A 6,091-nucleotide genomic window follows, 5' to 3' on the forward strand; every position below is an offset into this window, starting at 1 on the left:
GATTCACCACGATCTGTGAAGATGGAAAGTTCAAAGACTGGAATTGAAAAGTTTGATGGATTCGATATCAGTTTCTAGAAGATGCAAATTGAAGATTATCTATACGAGAAAGATATTCAGGAACCCATTTTTGGGGGTGAAGCTAGATACCATGACCACGGAGGAGTGGAAGCTCAAGGATTGTTACGCCGTAGATGTCTCGCACTATGCAACGACAACTCTCTGTTTTCCTAAGGCTAGTCAGATATCTCATGCCACTCTTTTCCTCCTCACCGTATCTAGACACTATAACGTTGATCCACTATTGTCTTATATAGTTAACGTTCACTCTTTAACGTCCAAGGACATTTTATAACTACTACAAAAATCAAAACATACAATAAATTCATACAAGTTTTACAACATATCATATACTACAAAACAGGGTTAGACTGCTTACTTCGTCGCGGAGAGACATGAAATCGAGTTGAGTCATAGAGATATACGACTTTTTATCCTAAGAAAAAAATCTATATAATTTAAATTCCGGCTGCTCTGATACCAATGTGTCACAACCCAAATTTCAAGGGTTCAAAACTCAAATAGAAACTAAAATTGAGAGTGAAAACAAATAAAAATAAAAGTAAATTAATATAAAATAAGAAAATGGTGTAAAATTAAAATAAGATTGAGAAAACAATACAACATTAAATATAAAATTAAATTAAATTATAAGAGAGTGTTGTTCAAATTTATCCAAACGGAAAAAAAAAAAAAGTGTTTTGGATACAATTAAAAAAAGACTCAATCACAAAGACAGACTAACGCAACATAACAACCCCATTTGTGAGTGCACAACCTTTGAAGGCTCCGTCATCTCAACGGTAAGTTCTATTACGAACCCATCCAAAATAATCACACCTGTGACCCCATCTCCTGACTTTAAACTGCTAGTCTAAACATGGTTTCGTCATGAAAGCTTTAGAGATAAATATATCTTTACAAAAATATTTTTCTCATAATTTATAATTAGTCATAAAAAGAAATAATTAGGTACAAATTTGGTCTAGAATTCAAAACTTTCAAATCTTACTATTCCTTAACCATTTTCAAATCGAGATTCTTGAACTCCTAGTACCTTAAATAAAGTTGGTATCCTCTAATAAAACAGGAATTTCTCTTAAGATCATTAAATTCTTATAGACTCCAGGCTCAATATCAATAATACAATTATGTTTTATCTTGAACACGCCAAACATGAAACTAAAGTGCGTTCAATTTAACTCCATTTTATTGCCATCTTGAATGATGTGTAGGGTATATTCTTGATTTAAAAGTTCTTGTGACACGACAGTTCATATTAGTCAATTCAAAGACAATTTCTTTCTCCATCTTATAATAATAATAGTTGAACTAAATCCATATTAGGCAAAGAAACAAGTTTAAGACTCATAAAAACAACTACCTAAATTATGTCCTAAAAATTTGAAAACATAAGTTGTGGTTGATAATTACACAAAAATTTCCCTAAATCCATGAATTCGTGTCCAATTAGTCAATCCTAAAGATTGTAACTAGCATATAGTAATTGAAGCTCCACACATGAAGTAATTTAAAGTTCCCCTTACCTAACAAAAGTTCATCTCATCTTTAATGAAGCATGAATTGCACTGAAGTTCATGAAATGCTTATAGACTCCAACTCTGAGTACTATTAATGCAATTATGTTTCATATGAGTTTGTCATAAATGAAACTAAGGTGCATTCAATACAACTTTATTTTCTTGTCATACGAGGCAAAATAGAAAAATTAAATCAAACAAACTGATGAACTGAACCGAATCAATCCAACCAAAATTGATTAGTTTGTTTCTTTTGTTGGGTTGTTGGTTTATTTGATAACCCTTGTATATTATAACAATTCAACTTTTCGTTTTATAGCCCTCCAACTACTAAGAGAAAAATATATTTGAGTAGAAGCTAAAAATATTGGGTGTTCAAGAAAAGGACTTCATATTCGAAATCAACCTAACTTCATATTCGACATTTTATACTTACCATCATGCTCTTAATACTCATAGTCTTTCTTAACATCCCATCCCAAGGCTTTATTCTCCAAGACAAATTCTACATCCGAGGACTTCACGTGTTTCATGCAATACGACACAATACGACCTTAATACCTAGGCCTAAGGCTTCATACATACGTTTCAAGTGGTATAACAAGGGCATTTGGTCTAGTGGTATGAAAGTTCGATTCTCAAAATGCCCCTTCAAGAGATTGTAGTATGAAAGACATTTACCAAGTAAATAAATACATTAAAATAACACAAGTGACACATATGTAAACTATGTTATTAATATTTTATTTCTATTATATCTTTCCTTATTTATGAAATAATGAGCGGAGATATTTTTCATTTTCACAATTACTGATGACGAGAGGTTTAGGATTTTTGGATTTTTTAATGTAAGAATCGTGGGGATGTAGCTTAGATGGTAGAGCGCTCGCTTCCAATGTGGAAAGTACGGAGATCGATACCTTGCATCTCCAAATGAATCGATCACTAAACTTATGAAATAATGAGATTCCATCTTTCCTTATTTATGAAATAATGAGCGTAGATTTTTTTTTTCATTTTTACAATTATTGATGACGGGAGGTTTAGGGTTTTCTGATGTAAGAATCGTGGGGATGTAATTCAGATAGTAGAGCGCTCACTTCTGATGTGGAAAGTACGGGGTTGATACCTTGCATCTCCAAATGAATCGATCACTAAATATATTATTTCTTTTCAATTTTTTCTTATTTACGACATAATGAGTAGGGATAGTTTTTCATGTCACTATTATTGATGACGAGACGTTTAGGATTTTGTAACATAAGAATCGTGGGGATGTAGCTCAAATGGTAGACCGCTTGCTTTGCATGCGAGAGGTACGGGGATAGATACCACGCATCTCCAAAATAAAACTATGTTATTAAATATATTATTGAAAATTATTTCTTTTCAATTTTTCCTTATTCATGACAGGTTGAGTAGCGATATTTCTTCATTTTCACTATTATTGATGATGGAAAATTTAGGGTTTTGTGATGCAAGAATTGTGGGGATGTAGCTTCACTTAGGATGCGAGAGGTACGGCTTAGCATACGAGAGGTACGAGGATCGATACCTCGCATCTCCAAAAGAAACTATTTATTATTAATATTTTATTTCTATTCAATATTTCCTTATTTATGACATAATATGCAGAGATACTTTTTCATTTTCACAATTATTGATGAAGGGACGTTTATGGTTTTTTGATGTAAGAATTGTAGGGATGTAGTTCAAATGGTAGAGCGTTCATTTCCCATGTGGAAAGTACGGGGATCAACACCTTGCATCTCCGATTGAATCGATTACTAAATATATTATTTTTTTTCAATTTTTTCTTATTTAGGACATAATGAGCCGGGATAGTTTTTCATTTTCACTATTACTGATGACGAGATGTTTAGGACTTTGTGACATAAGAATTTTTGGGATATAGCTTAGATGGTAGAGCACTCGCTTTGCATGCGAGAGGTATGGGGATCGATACACAATTGTGGGGATGTAGCTTATGATGGGAATTTGAGGGTTTTATGATGCAACAATTGTGGGGATGTAGCTTGTGATTGGAAAGTTAGGGTTTTATGATGCAAGAATTGTGGTCATGTAGCTTATGATGGGAAATTTAGGGTTTTATGATGCAAGAATTCGGGGGATGTAGCTTAGATGGTAGAGCTCATTTAGCATGCGAGAGTTAAGGGGATATCCCGCATCTCCAAAAGAAACTATTTGTTATTAATATTTTACTTCTATTCAACCTTTCCTTATTTATGACATAATTAGCGGAGATATTTTTTCATTTTCACTTGATGACGGGACATTTAGGGTTTTCTGATATAAGTATTGTGGGAATGTAGCTTAGATGGTAGATTGCTTGCTTAGCATGCGAGAGGTACGAGGATCGGATCGATACCCCATACCTCCAAAAGAAACTATTCGTTATTACTATTTTATTTCTGTTCAATTTTTCCTTATTTATGACATAATGAATAGCGTTATTTTTTTATTTTCACTATTGTTGATGACGAAATGTTTAGGATTTTGTGATGTAAGAATCTTGAGGATATAGCTTAGATGGTTGAGTGTTTGCATCCCATGTGAGAAGTACTGGGATCGATACCATGCATCAACAAAGGAAACAATTACTAAGTATATTAGTTCTTTTAAATTTTTCCTTATTTACGACATAATGAGCGGGGATAGTTTTTCATTTTCATATCATTGATGATGGGAAGTTTAGAGTTTTTTTTATGTAAAATCGTGGGAATGTAGCATGGGAGAGATACAGGGATCGATACCTCGCATCTCCAAAAGAAGCTATTCATTATTACTATTTTATTTCAATTAATATTTCCTTATTTATGACATAATGAGTAGCGATATTTTTTCATTTTCACTATTATTCATGACGAGACGCTTAGGGTTTTGTGACGTAAAAATTGTAGAGATATAGCTTAGATGGTAAAGCGCTCGCTTTGTATGCGAGTTGTACGGGGATTGATAACCCGCCTCTCCAAAAGAAAGTATTTAATTTGTTATTATATTTTTTTATTTTCACAATTATCGATGCCCCGCATCACCAAACCAAACTATTTGTTATTAATATTTTGATATTTTTTTATTTTCACTATTATTGATGATGGGACATTTAGGGTTTTATGATATAAAAATCATGGGGATGTAGCTCAGATGGTAGAGCATTCGCTTTGCATGCGATAGGTATGGGGATCGATACGTCGCATCTCCAAAAATAAGACTATCTATTATTAAATATATTATTTCTTTTCTATTTCTTCATTTTTACTATTATTGATGACGGAAAATTTAGGGTTTTGTGATGCAAAAATTGTGGGGATGTAGCTCAGATGGTAGAGCGCTCGCTTAGCATGCGAGAGGTACGGGGATCGATACCCTGCATCTCCAAAAGGGAGAGGATGTAGCTCAGATGGTAGAGCTCTCGCTTAGCATGCGAGAGGTACGGGGATCGATACCCTGCATCTCCAAAGGGGAGAAATTATTTTTTTAAGTATGAATTAAGTATGAATTAATTTAACATGTTATGTATAAGGTGGGTACGAGAGAAAAAGAAAAGATACTTATAAAAGGATTATTATATCATTATGGGAGGAGGGAAACTTATTCACATAGAGAGAGGAGGGAAACTATTGAATTCACATAGAGAGAGATTGTAGAGATTGTAAAGGGTATTATATTATGGGAGGAGGGAAACTTATTCACATAGAGAGAGGAGGGAAACTATTGAATTCACATAGAGAGATATTATATCATTATGGGAGGAGGGAAACTTATTCACATAGAGAGAGGAGGGAAACTATTGAATTCACATAGAGAGAGATAGGGAATTCATTGTAAAGGGAATTCACATAGAGAGAGATTGTAGGGAAACTATTGAATTCACATAGAGAGAGATTGTAGGGAAACTATTGAATTCACATAGAGAGAGATAGGGAATTCATTGTAAAGGGAATTCACATAGAGAGAGATTGTAGGGAAACTATTGAGAGATATTATATCATTATGGGAGGAGGGAAACTTATTCACATAGAGAGAGGAGGGAAACTATTGAATTCACATAGAGAGAGATAGGGAATTCATTGTAAAGGGAATTCACATAGAGAGAGATTGTAGGGAAACTATTGAGAGATATTATATCATTATGGGAGGAGGGAAACTTATTCACATAGAGAGAGGAGGGAAACTATTGAATTCACATAGAGAGAGATAGGGAATTCATTGTAAAGGGAATTCACATAGAGAGAGATTGTAGGGAAACTATTGAATTCACATAGAGAGAGATTGTAGGGAAACTATTGAATTCACATAGAGAGAGATAGGGAATTCATTGTAAAGGGAATTCACATAGAGAGAGATTGTAGAGATTGTAAAGGGAATTATGGGAGGAGGGAAACTTATTCACATAGAGAGAGTCACATAGAGAGAGATAGGGAATTCATTGTAAAGGGAATTGTAAAGGGAATTATGGGAGGAGGGAA

The 6,091-nt window shown here is 33.7% G+C and overlaps 2 non-coding genes across 2 annotated transcripts; both read left to right on the forward strand.

Moving 5' to 3' along the window:
- The first annotated feature begins 4,927 nt into the window (after nucleotides 1–4,927).
- TRNAA-AGC lies at nucleotides 4,928–5,000 on the forward strand. The gene has a single exon. It is a non-coding gene; the product is annotated as a tRNA-Ala (tRNA).
- A 7-nt stretch (nucleotides 5,001–5,007) lies between these two features.
- TRNAA-AGC lies at nucleotides 5,008–5,080 on the forward strand. Its single transcript has one exon. It is a non-coding gene; the product is annotated as a tRNA-Ala (tRNA).
- The last annotated feature ends 1,011 nt before the right edge of the window (nucleotides 5,081–6,091 follow it).

This window comes from Cucurbita moschata, unplaced genomic scaffold (assembly GCF_002738365.1).
Source record: "Cucurbita moschata cultivar Rifu unplaced genomic scaffold, Cmos_1.0 Cmo_Scf00385, whole genome shotgun sequence".
In the NCBI taxonomy this organism is placed as follows: Eukaryota; Viridiplantae; Streptophyta; class Magnoliopsida; order Cucurbitales; family Cucurbitaceae; genus Cucurbita; species Cucurbita moschata.